Raw genomic sequence first — 13,503 nt, forward strand, 5'->3', positions numbered from 1 at the left:
CACAGTAAAAGTTTGAGAGGACAGTGAAAGCTGAATAACATGGAATATAATACTGTGGAAATACAGTTTTCATAATCCAAGTAAAAAACATATATGTACGAAGAATATGTTAACTTGTTGAATCACGTGCTCTCATTGAGAGCTCCTCATTATCAAAACACAGCAGCGTATCAAGCAGCTGTTATTTAAAGCAATGGTATTTGTATCCGCAGGGGGGCGTGATTTCTAAACTGGTTTCCTCCAACCCAAATATCACAGGAGAGTGAAGTTATAAAGCTATGAAATGCCACGCAGCAGAATTGTATAAGATACAGACCATGTTGTCTAAATAAAGCAAATGTTGATCTAAGTAGAAACTGCAATAACGAAGTATAATTGTTGCAATCAATACAAAGTATTTGGTTCATTAATACTGGTATATGAAAGAAATGTAGGCGGAAAATAGGTATGAAAAAATCCCCGATCCTTTTTAACCTAGACATTTGATTGAAGATTTGGAAAAATGCAACATAACAGATATTTTGTTTCAGCTAAGCAAAATAGTAACTTACTAAAACAATTTTAAAAATTATCGTATTATAGTACATTACAATGAAAAGCATTACTTTGACGAAAGCAGACTTTCAATATATAACACATTATATTTGAATTTAATGAAAATTGATAGGTATCGCAACGTGTCACGTAAGTTATGAGAAAGAATAATAACTCTTGCGCTGATCATATGGCCATAAACCGGATTTGGTTTCTCTAACAGAGAAAAAGAAAACACTTTTTTAAAAAAAAAAAATGTACACGCGTCGAGCAAAGAAATCACGCATTGCTACTGGATATTTAAAAGTGATCTTAGAAATTTAATGAGGACAATACGGTTAATCTGATATTCATAGATACAGTACCACACAATGACTTCAGGTTTTCAGCTCACCTGCTGGCTCTCAAAGGTCCAGGTGCTGTCGGGTAAAGACGCATCCAGAACACTGATCACCTCCTTAAAGTCAGTGGTGCTGCTGGGCTTTATCAACGTGAAATCACTGTACTCTGACATTGGAGACATACAGGATCTGAAGGACTGACTCTGAGACAACATGTCTCCTCCCAGGACCTCCACGTACTTTATAGGTCCATCAGTGTTGAGCTGAATCTGCAGGTTTCTGTTGGGGTTCTTGTAATCATCACAGTCGCTCCGTCTCATGCAGCAACTCCCGCTGCTTCTGCTGCTCCTCATGCATTTAACCGCTAAGATGAGAAAAGTCACCAGAGACAGCACGGACACCGAGGCCAGAGAGAGAATCAAATAAAGGGTGATTCTGCCAGTTTTCTTGCTCGGCTCGGCCGCTTTATGTCGGAGGTCTAAGATGGGCTCGTGGAGGCCGTCCTCCAGCAAGATAGATACCGTGACGGTGGAGGACTGGACGGGTTCCCCGTCGTCCCTGATCTCTATGAGCAGCCTCTGAGAGGAGTCGTCCTGCTCGGACACAGCGCGTTTAGTCCTCACCTCCCCTGTGTACAGATTGACAGTGAACAGAGAGGCGTCTGTGGCCTCCGCCACTTTGTAGGAGATCCAGGCGTTATGGCCCGAGTCAGCGTCCACGGCCGTCACCTTGGTAACCAGGTGACCCGCTTTAGCGGTGCGGGACATCCTCTGATGAGAGAGGGAGCCCATGGCGGAGGAGGGGTAAATAACAGCGGGGGCATTGTCGTTCTGGTCCAGGATAAAAACATGGACAGTGGCGTTGCTGCTGAGAGACGGGGAGCCCTGATCCTTTGCCTGAACTTGGATCTGAAACACCTTCAGTTTCTCATAGTCAAACGAGTGCATGCTGTAGATGCTGCCGTTATCTGAGTTAATGTAAACATAAGAGGAGACAGAAACGTCCTGCACTTTAGAGTCCAGTATAGAGTAAGAGATTTTAGCGTTTTCACCGAGATCAAGATCAGATGCTGATATTGAGTACAGAATAGAGCCTGGGGTCCCATTCTCTTTTAAATACACATTATAGGAGGGCTGAGTGAATACAGGAGGGTTGTCATTCACATCAGTGATGCTGACAGGTATAATTTTCTTACTGGACAGAGGAGGAGAACCTGAATCAGTGGCTGTTATCTCAACATTATATTCTGAGAAATTCTCTCGATCTAAAACAGCACTGGTAACCAGTGCATAATTATTAGAAAAGGACGGTTTCAGATTAAAAGGAGAACCTTTGGTGAGCTCTAACGTCACTTTACCGTTATCACCAGAGTCAAAGTCTCGCGCACTGATTAATGCAACCACGGTGCCACTTAGCGCGTCTTCGCGGACTGGCTTTGGCTGAGAGGTGAAAATAATTTCTGGAGCATTATCATTGAAATCAGTAATATCAACCTGGACGCGACAGTGGCCCTCCATTTCAGGGCTGCCTTTATCTTTTGCAATTACGTCAATGTCATAAGACTTAGTAGTTTCATAGTCTAAGTCACCCTTCAGGGTTATCTCACCTGTTAAGGGGTTGATATCGAAGATTGACAATACATAATCTGGTGTCCGAGAGCCAAATGAGAATTCAATCTCACCATTTAAACCTTCATCTGCATCCGTGGCTTTGGGCTTGATAACAATAGCCCCCTTCAAACTTTTTTCACATAGGGTTACTTTGTAAATATTTTTCTCAAAAACAGGAAAGTTATCATTTGTATCAAGCACATTTATTGTAATTTGTGAGGTTCCGGATCTTACTGGACTCCCGCCATCTAATGCTGTCAGTAATATTTTGTGAACAGCTTTTTTCTCTCGATCGAGAGGCTTTTCCAAAACAAGTTCTGGGACGGTCTTACCACCCTCTATTTCTTTTATTTTAAGGGAACAACACTCATTTTTACCAAGAGTATACGATTTGAGTGAATTGCTTCCAACGTCAGGGTCCGTTGCGCTTTCCAACGGAAAGCGCGTGCCAACTAATGCTAGTTCTGCTATTTTTAAAGACAACTCATTTGAAAGGAAACTTGGAGAATTATCATTAATATCTCGTATTTCTACTTCAATTCGGTGTAACTGTAGCGGGTCCTCAATAACCACTTGCAGAGGTAGAACACAGCTGGCGCTTTGTCCACATAAAGCCTCTCTGTCTATTCTGTCATTCACCACCAGCTCGCCCTTCCCCGCATCCACAGTAAAATACTGCTCACCAGCCTCAGAGGCGACACGCAGTTTACGGTCAAAAATCTCAGATAGTCCCAAACCCAGATCTTTGGCTAGATTTCCTACCACAGAGCCCTGTTTCAGCTCCTCCGGGATGCTGTAACGAGTCTGCCCGTCTATTGTACTCCACAAGAGAAAGAAATGATGCCACCAAAGCGCCTGCCATCTCCAGTTTCGGTATCCTATTGTCTTTGTCATCCTTGGTTCAGTAAAAAACATCATTTCCAATCCACAAAAACAAAAAACATAAAGTTAAAATCCATATTCCGCGAGCGTGACATACTCCGTTAAAAATGCGCCTGTTCATGGTCAAAAATAAAATTAAGATATAAGCTTTTAGTCCGGATATACGAAGCATTTACCTACTCTCCTCCCACTCCGAGCATTGTGGTTTTGGTGCTGAAGCTGCATGGGGGAGGGAGTAGATCTCTTTGTACAGTGCTGAATGCTATTGGTGCTCAGCATCCATCTCTCACATCCAATGAGAGGGAAACTGAGCAGCATCGTTAAAGACACACTGTCCCCTTTACATTGTCATGGTAGAGTAGGTGAAACACAGATATGAGATGCCATTTAAATTTCCACGGATTCTAATAATGCAAAATAAATAATTGTATATCAAATTACACATTCAAATAAATGTCTGTATATCAAATATACAGCATATTAACTGTTAACACAATGATTTTACTGAGACCATATTTATTTTCCTTGGCTTTCATTTCTAATGAGTAAATGCCATCAGCAGCGTTTATGTTAGACATTAAGTCCAGTAAATGTAACAACAGAAAATGATTACGTGTGTTAGTTAAAACCTCATTTATTTTCATTGTTTCCCACTGAGTAAAAGCCGTCAGCAACAGTCTGGTATGGTGCCCTTTTTACGCCACATGCAGGTCAGAGTCGCTGTCCATCCTTGTGGTGCTGAAACACTCAGCTCGAAAAGCTATTCAACATCCAACACACTCTAGAGATCAAATGATACCAGCCGCTGTGCAACAAAAATTGCAGAAGGTAGCTAGACAAATAAAATGTTTTACTTTGCACATAAAATGAATATTTTCATTTCAAATACCACACTAACAAGATAACAACTAACGACGATTTTAAATCAATATAAATATCTTATTTTACACCGAGAAAGCATGCGTTGTGCTTCCTTTAAAGTTATAGCTTAAGCAATAGTCTGTAAAGGTCATTGTTTGCTCTACTCAGTGCTCACCTGCTGGCTCTCAAAGGTCCAGGTGCTGTCAGGTAAAGACGCATCCAGAACACTGATCACCTCCTTAAAGTCAGTGGTGCTGCTGGGCTTTATCAAAGTGAAATCACTGTACTCTGACATTGGAGACATGCAGGACCTGAAGGACTGACTCTGAGACAACATGTCTCCTCCCAGGACCTCCACGTACTTTATAGGTCCATCAGTGTTGAGCTGAATCTGCAGGTTTCTGTTGGGGTTCTTGTAATCATCACAGTCGCTCCGTCTCATGCAGCAACTCCCGCTGCTTCTGCTGCTCCTCATGCATTTAACCGCTAAGATGAGAAAAGTCACCAGAGACAGCACGGACACCGAGGCCAGAGAGAGAATCAAATAAAGGGTGATTCTGCCAGTTTTCTTGCTCGGCTCGGTCGCTTTGTGTCGGAGGTCTAAGATGGGCTCGTGAAGGCCGTCCTCCAGCAGGATGGACACCGTGACAGTGGAGGACTGGACGGGTTCCCCGTCGTCCCTGATCTCTATGAGCAGCCTCTGAGAGGAGTCGTCCTGCTCGGACACAGCGCGTTTAGTCCTCACCTCCCCTGTGTACAGATTGACAGTGAACAGAGAGGCGTCTGTGGCCTCCGCCACTTTGTAGGAGATCCAGGCGTTATGGCCCGAGTCAGCGTCCACGGCCGTCACCTTGGTAACCAGGTGACCCGCTTTAGCGGAGCGGGGCATCCTCTGATGAGAGAGGGAGCCCATGGCGGAGGAGGGGTAAATAACAGCGGGGGCGTTGTCGTTCTGGTCCAGGATAAAAACATGGACAGTGGCGTTGCTGCTGAGAGACGGAGAGCCCTGATCCTTTGCCTGAACCTGAATCTGAAACACCTTCAGTTTCTCATAGTCAAACGAGTGCATGCTGTAGATGCTGCCGTTATCTGAGTTAATGTAAACATAAGAGGAGACAGAAACGTCCTGCACTTTAGAGTCCAGTATAGAGTAAGAGATTTTAGCGTTTTCACCAAAATCCAGGTCAGACGCTGATACTGAGTACAGTATAGAGCCTGGGACCCCATTCTCTTTTAAATACACATTATATGAGGGCTGAGTGAATATAGGAGGGTTATCATTCACATCAGTGATGCTGACAGGTATGATTTTCTTACTGGACAGAGGAGGAGAGCCTGAATCAGTGGCTGTTATCTCAATATTATACTCTGAGAAGCGTTCTCTGTCTAATAAACTACTGGTAACCAGTGCGTAGTTATTAGAAAATGATGGTTTTAAACTGAAGGGAGAACCTTTAGCGACACTTAACGTCACTTTACCGTTATCACCAGAGTCAAGGTCTCGTGCTCTAATTAAAGCCACTACTGTGCCTTTCAGTGCATCCTCGCGTACTGGGTTTGGGTTTGAAGTGAGCACTATCTCCGGGGCATTGTCATTAATGTCTAATACCACAACTTGCACACGACAGTGGCCCTCCATCGCAGGGACACCTTTATCATTTGCGGTAATATCAATTTCGTGTATTGCACTGCTTTCGTAATCTATCTGCCCTACCAGGGAAATTTCACCCTTAACTGAATCCAGCTGAAAAACAGATAATAGCGATTGGGGTGTGTGCTCAGCAAAAGCGTATTCAATCTCTCCATTGACACCCTCGTCTGCGTCTGTTGCTTCAACTTTGATAAGCACAGAACCAGCGGGACTGTTTTCATGCACAGTTACATTATACAAAGGCCTTTTAAAAACAGGGACATTGTCGTTGTTGTCGAGTACAGTAACTATGATTTTTGTGGTTCCAGTTTTGACAGGATTGCCTCCGTCTAAAGCTGTCAGTAATAACTGATGGACGCTTTGTTTCTCTCTATCGAGTGATTTTTCTAATACGAGTTCTGGAACTTTGCGATTACCAGACAACTCTTTGATCCTTAAACTAAAACACTCATCTTTACTTAGAGTATACGATTTTACGGAATTACTACCTACGTCCTGATCTTGTGCTATTTCTAAAGGAAAGCGTACTCCCGTGGCAGTAGATTCTGCTATCTTTAAAGTTCTCTCCTCTGTAACAAAAATGGGAGAATTGTCATTTATGTCCTTTATTTCCACTTCTATCCGGTGTAGTTGTAGTGGATTTTCTGTCACAACCTGTAAAGGCAAAACACAGCTGGTGCTTTGTCCACATAAAGCCTCTCTGTCTATTCTGTCATTCACCACCAGCTCGCCCTTCCCCGAGTCCACACTGAAATACTGCTCACCAGCCTCAGAGTCAACACGCAGTTTACGGTCAAAAATCTCTGATAGTCCCAAACCCAGATCTTTGGCTAGATTTCCTACCACAGAGCCCTGTTTCAGCTCCTCCGGGATGCTGTAACGAGTCTGTCCGTCTATTGTACTCCACAAGAGAAAGAAATGATGCCACCAAAGCGCCTGCCATCTCCAGTCTCGGTATCCCATTGTCTTTGTCATCCCCGCACCGTTACAATATGTTATTTCCCATCGAGGTATCCGTCAACACAACTCATCATTCACAGCCATCGTCTGAATGGAGTCTCGAAAAATAAATAAATCCTTAAATAATTGGTATTAAAAGATATATTCCGGACACCTTCGAATAAGCACATCTCCTCTCCAGCTCTGAGCACTGCGAGGGTTACTGTGGTGAGACTGAATGGGGGATGGAGTTGATCTCTTTGTACAGTCTCGTATGCTATTGGCTCACAGCATCCACCTCTGCTATCCAATCACAGAGACCCAACTCTGCTCAGACAGCTACTGCACCCTCTCAAGGTCGCAATGCAATTTGACAAATGTAACATCAGGGAATTTCAGATTGGTGTGGTAATTTTCTCTGGAAAAAATAAATAAATAAAAATGTAGCTGATAAAAAATATAAGGATTTTAAATGCCGAAGCCCATATACACTGTACACTTTATTTACAAAGGCTCTGTGCCAACAAATAATTATCATTATGGAAATAAATTAAACTCAAAACAAACTCAATCTGGAAAATATTCAAGACATTTCAATTCGTAAGTTATTAAAACAAATAGTGGAAGCAACGTTTTTTTAAAAAACGAAATATATGCGCTGTGCATGCTTTTGTAAATGGGGAATTCTGATCACAAGAAAAGTGACTCGGGGTTTTTAATTTATTTCCATCAGAAATTTCTCAATAAAGGAGTTAGTTTTTCGAGGAACGATACTTTGTCACGTTGAAAAAAAACCTTTGATTTTCAGCCTTCAAAATATCTACAACTAGAACAAAACGGATTCTTCAACCACCTAAAACGAATCCCTTGTCATACACATTGCAATGTCGTGAAGCCAGTTTCGATGGAGGAAGGGCTATTTATACGAAGAAACTAGTTTGTAATTAACACCCAAACTTCCTTTTTATTCTTAATGTAAACGAAATACCGTTTTTTTTAATAGATGCCAATAGATTAAAGAACATCATTAAAGTTCATTCCAATTCGCTTGTATTTATTCATAGCCTAGATTAATTTTAATTATTGTGTTTCAGGCTACACACTTATTTAATAGGTCAATAATGTCTGAACAGGTTTATTGTTTTCAGCTCACCTGCTGGCTCTCAAAGGTCCAGGTGCTGTCGGGTAAAGACGCATCCAGAACACTGATCACCTCCTTAAAGTCTGTGGTGCTGCTGGGCTTTATCAAAGTGAAATCACTGTACTCTGACATTGGAGACATACATGATCTGAAGGACTGACTCTGAGACAACATGTCTCCTCCCAGGACCTCCACGTACTTTATAGGTCCATCAGTGTTGAGCTGAATCTGCAGGTTTCTGTTGGGGTTCTTGTAATCATCACAGTCGCTCCGTCTCATGCAGCAACTCCCGCTGCCTCTGCTGCTCCTCATGCATTTAACCGCTAAGATGAGAAAAGTCACCAGAGACAGCACGGACACCGAGGCCAGAGAGAGAATCAAATAAAGGGTGATTCTGCCAGTTTTCTTGCTCGGCTCGGCCGCTTTATGTCGGAGGTCTAAGATGGGCTCGTGGAGGCCGTCCTCCAGCAGGATGGACACCGTGACGGTGGAGGACTGGACCGGTTCCCCGTCGTCCCTGATCTCTATGAGCAGCCTCTGAGAGGAGTCGTCCTGCTCGGACACAGCGCGTTTAGTCCTCACCTCCCCTGTGTACAGATTGACAGTGAACAGAGAGGCGTCTGTGGCCTCCGCCACTTTGTAGGAGATCCAGGCGTTATGGCCCGAGTCAGCGTCCACGGCCGTCACCTTGGTAACCAGGTGACCCGCTTTAGCGGAGCGGGGCATCCTCTGATGAGAGAGGGAGCCCATGGCGGAGGAGGGGTAAATAACAGCGGGGGCATTGTCGTTCTGGTCCAGGATAAAAACATGGACAGTGGCGTTGCTGCTGAGAGACGGGGAGCCCTGATCCTTTGCCTGAACCTGAATCTGAAACACCTTCAGTTTCTCATAGTCAAACGAGTGCATGCTGTAGATGCTGCCGTTATCTGAGTTAATGTAAACATAAGAAGAGACAGAAACGTCCTGCACTTTAGAGTCCAGTATAGAGTAAGAGATTTTAGCGTTTTCACCGAAATCCAGGTCAGACGCTGATACTGAGTACAGTATAGAGCCTGGGACCCCATTCTCTTTTAAATACACATTATAGGAGGGCTGAGTGAATATAGGAGGGTTGTCATTCACATCAGTGATGCTGACAGGTATAAGTTTCTTACTGGACAGAGGAGGAGAACCTGAATCAGTGGCTGTTATCTCAATATTATACTCCGAGAAGCGTTCTCTGTCTAATAAACTACTGGTAACCAGTGCGTAGTTATTAGAAAATGATGGTTTTAAACTGAAGGGCGAACCTTTAGCGACACTTAACGTCACTTTACCGTTATCACCAGAGTCAAGGTCTCGGGCACTGATTAAGGCTACAACTGTGCCTCTTGGGGCATCCTCACGCACTGGGTTTGGGTTTGAAGTGAGCACTATCTCTGGGGCATTGTCATTAATGTCTATTAACACAACTTGTACACGACAGTGGCCCTCCATCGCAGGAACTCCTTTATCTTTTGCAGTAATATCGATTTCATGTATTGGATTGCTTTCATAATCTAACGACCCAACCAGGGAAATCTCTCCTGTACCCGAATGTAAATGAAAAATGGACAACAATGCCTGCGGTGTGTGCTCAGCAAAAGCGTATTCAATCTCTCCATTGACACCCTCGTCTGCGTCTGTTGCTTCAACTTTGATAAGCACAGAACCAGCGGGACTATTTTCATGCACAGTTACATTATACAAAGGCCTTTTAAAAACAGGGACATTGTCGTTGATGTCGAGTACAGTAACTATAATTTTTGTGGTTCCAGTTTTGACAGGATTGCCTCCGTCTAAAGCTGTCAGTAATAACTGATGGACGCTTTGTTTCTCTCTATCGAGTGATTTTTCTAATACGAGTTCTGGAACTTTGCGATTACCAGACAACTCTTTGATCCTTAAACTAAAACACTCATCTTTACTTAGAGTATACGATTTTACGGAATTACTACCTACGTCCTGATCCTGTGCTATTTCTAAAGGAAAGCGTACTCCCGTGGCAGTAGATTCTGCTATCTTTAAAGATCTCTGCTCTGTTGAAAAAATTGGATAATTGTCATTTATGTCCTTTATTTCCACTTCTATCCGGTGTAGTTGTAGTGGATTCTCTGTTACAACCTTTAAAGGCAACACACAGCTGGCGCTTTGTCCACATAAAGCCTCTCTGTCTATTCTGTCATTCACCACTAGCTCGCCCTTCCCCGAGTCCACACTGAAATACTGCTCACCAGCCTCAGATGACACACGCAGTTTACGATCAAAAATCTCTGATAGTCCCAAACCCAGATCTTTGGCTAGATTTCCTACCACAGAGCCCTGTTTCAGCTCCTCCGGGATGCTGTAACGAGTCTGTCCGTCTATTGTACTCCACAAGAGAAAGAAATGATGCCACCAAAGCGCCTGCCATCTCCAGTCTCGGTATCCCATTGTCTTTGTCATCCCCGCTCCGTTACAATATGTTATTTCCCATCGAGGTATCCGTCAACACAACTCATCATTCACAGCCATCGTCTGAATAGAGTCTCGAAAAATAAATAAATCCTTAAATAATTGGTATTAAAAGATATATTCCGGACACCTTCGAATAAGCACATCTCCTCTCCAGCTCTGAGCACTGCGAGGGTTACTGTGGTGAGACTGAATGGGGGATGAAGTTGATCTCTTTGTACAGTCTCGTATGCTATTGGCTCACAGCATCCACCTCTGCTATCCAATCACAGAGACCCAACTCTGCTCAGACAGCTACTGCACCCTCTCAAGGTCGCAATGCAATTTGAAAAATGTAACATCAGGGAATGCCCAAATTGTAGGACTGCTGTCTTTGAGAAAATTAAAAGAAAAATCAGGTGATAATAGATAAGTATTTCAATCCACAGTGCAATTTGTTTTTTAAGGCTGTATGTCAACTAAATCATTATTGTTATATCAATAAATATATACAAATAATATTAAAGCAATCTGGATAATATTCTACAAACTTCACTTCACAAGTTATTTAAAATATATCGTGTAACGTGAAGGCAACATCTGAGTAAAAAAGGAAAATATATGCGCAGATAGCAAATAATTTACAAATAATGAATTGTGAACTAAAGAAATGGTCACCTGGAGTTTTACTTCATTTCCAAAAGAAATGTCTCGACAAAGAAATTAACTTTTAGAGGAACGACACTCTGTTACGCTGAGAAACGAATTCACAATTCTCAACATTCGAAATATCTACAACTAGAGCAAAACTCATTCATAAACCGCTAAAAACGAATCCCTTGTCATACACTTTGCAATGTCAAATGGCCAGTTTGGGCGTCGGTAGGATTTTTATATGGAGAAAAGAATTTCAAAATTAAAACACAAATTTGTTACAGTATTTTTGAAATGTTTGTTGCCCATGCATTAACAAAAATGATTCACGTTCATTCCAATTAATTAATTTATATATATATATATATATATATATATATATATATATATATATATATATATATATATATATATATTTTTTTTTTCTTAATATACAGATATTTCAGGCTACGCATGAGCTCTAGAGGTCAACAATATCTGAACAGGTTTATTGTTTTCAGCTCACCTGCTGGCTCTCAAAGGTCCAGGTGCTGTCGGGTAAAGAAGCATCCAGAACACTGATCACCTCCTTAAAGTCTGTGGTGCTGCTGGGCTTTATCAAAGTGAAATCACTGTACTCTGACATTGGAGACATACAGGATCTGAAGGACTGACTCTGAGACAACATGTCTCCTCCCAGGACCTCCACGTACTTTATAGGTCCATCAGTGTTGAGCTGAATCTGCAGGTTTCTGTTGGGGTTCTTGTAATCATCACAGTCGCTCCGTCTCATGCAGCAACTCCCGCTGCTTCTGCTGCTCCTCATGCATTTAACCGCTAAGATGAGAAAAGTCACCAGAGACAGCACGGACACCGAGGCCAGAGAGAGAATCAAATAAAGAGTGATTCTGCCAGTTTTCTTGCTCGGCTCGGCCACTTTATGTCGGAGGTCTAAGATGGGCTCGTGGAGGCCGTCCTCCAGCAGGATGGACACCGTGGCGGTGGAGGACTGGACCGGTTCCCCGTCGTCCCTGATCTCTATGAGCAGCCTCTGAGAGGAGTCGTCCTGCTCGGACACAGCGCGTTTAGTCCTCACCTCCCCTGTGTACAGATTGACAGTGAACAGAGAGGCGTCTGTGGCCTCCGCCACTTTGTACGAGATCCAGGCGTTATGGCCCGAGTCAGCGTCCACGGCCGTCACCTTGGTAACCAGGTGACCCGCTTTAGCGGAGCGGGGCATCCTCTGATGAGAGAGGGAGCCCATGGCGGAGGAGGGGTAAATAACAGCGGGGGCGTTGTCGTTCTGGTCCAGGATAAAAACATGGACAGTGGCGTTGCTGCTGAGAGACGGGGAGCCCTGATCCTTTGCCTGAACCTGGATCTGAAACACCTTCAGTTTCTCATAGTCAAACGAGTGCATGCTGTAGATGCTGCCGTTATCTGAGTTAATGTAAACATAAGAGGAGACAGAAACGTCCTGCACTTTAGAGTCCAGTATAGAGTAAGATATTTTAGCGTTTTCACCAAAATCTAGGTCAGACGCTGATATTGAGTACAGTATAGAGCCTGGGACCCCATTCTCTTTTAAATATATCACATAGCTGGGCTGAGTGAATACAGGGGAATTGTCATTCACATCTGTGATATTTACATGTATTGTCTTCTTTGTGGACAGAGGAGGGGAGCCTAAATCAGTGGCTGTTATCTCAATGTTATATTCAGAGAAATTCTCACGGTCTAAAGCAGCACTGGTAACCAGCGCGTAATTATCAGAAAAAGAGGGTTTCAGATTAAATGAAGAACCTTTTGGGAGCTGTAATGTCACTTTACCGTTTTCACCTGAGTCAAGGTCTCTGGCACTAATTAAAGCTACAACAGTACCACTTGGTGCGTCCTCAGGCACAGAGTTTGGTTGGGAGGTCAGTAATATATTTGGAGCATTATCATTAACATCTAACACTTCAATATGGACAGTGCAGTGTCCCTCCATTCTCGGAGTTCCTTTGTCTCTTGCGCTGATGTCTATTTCATAATTTGCATCTGTTTCGAAATCTAATTTCCCTATAAGACGTATTTCTCCGGTTAATGAATCGATGTCGAACAAAGTCAAAGCAATATCTGGTGTGTGCGTCCCAAATGAATACTCTACTTCTCCATTAGGACCCTCATCAATATCCTTTGCTGTCAGTTTAAGGATAGATGCACCATGTATAGTATTTTCGCTTATAGAGACTTTGTAAACATTCTTCTCAAAGACAGGAAAATTGTCGTTAATATCAAGCACATTTATGGTTATCTGGGAGGTCCCAGATTTCACCGGGTTTCCTCCGTCTATAGCTGTTAGCTGAAGCTGGTGAATAGGTTTTTTCTCTCTGTCCAGAGATTTAGACAGCACGAGTTCGGGGACTTTCCTCCCACCAGACACATTTTTTATCTTTAAACTGAAAAAGTCGTCTTTAC

At 43.0% G+C, this 13,503-nt stretch overlaps 3 pseudogenes; all 3 read right to left on the reverse strand.

Moving 5' to 3' along the window:
• Positions 1-919: 919 nt before the first annotated feature.
• On the reverse strand, positions 920-3,379 carry LOC121940266 (protocadherin gamma-C5 pseudogene; annotated as a pseudogene).
• A 1,009-nt stretch (positions 3,380-4,388) lies between these two features.
• Positions 4,389-5,867, reverse strand: LOC121965360 (protocadherin gamma-C5 pseudogene; annotated as a pseudogene).
• A 2,095-nt stretch (positions 5,868-7,962) lies between these two features.
• On the reverse strand, positions 7,963-9,435 carry LOC148188899 (protocadherin gamma-C5 pseudogene; annotated as a pseudogene).
• Between the last annotated feature and the right edge of the window lie 4,068 nt (positions 9,436-13,503).

The sequence above is a fragment of the Plectropomus leopardus genome, chromosome 8 (genome assembly GCF_026936395.1).
Source record: "Plectropomus leopardus strain MGB_pleo_1.0 chromosome 8, ASM2693639v1, whole genome shotgun sequence".
Taxonomy (NCBI): Eukaryota; Metazoa; Chordata; class Actinopteri; order Perciformes; family Serranidae; genus Plectropomus; species Plectropomus leopardus.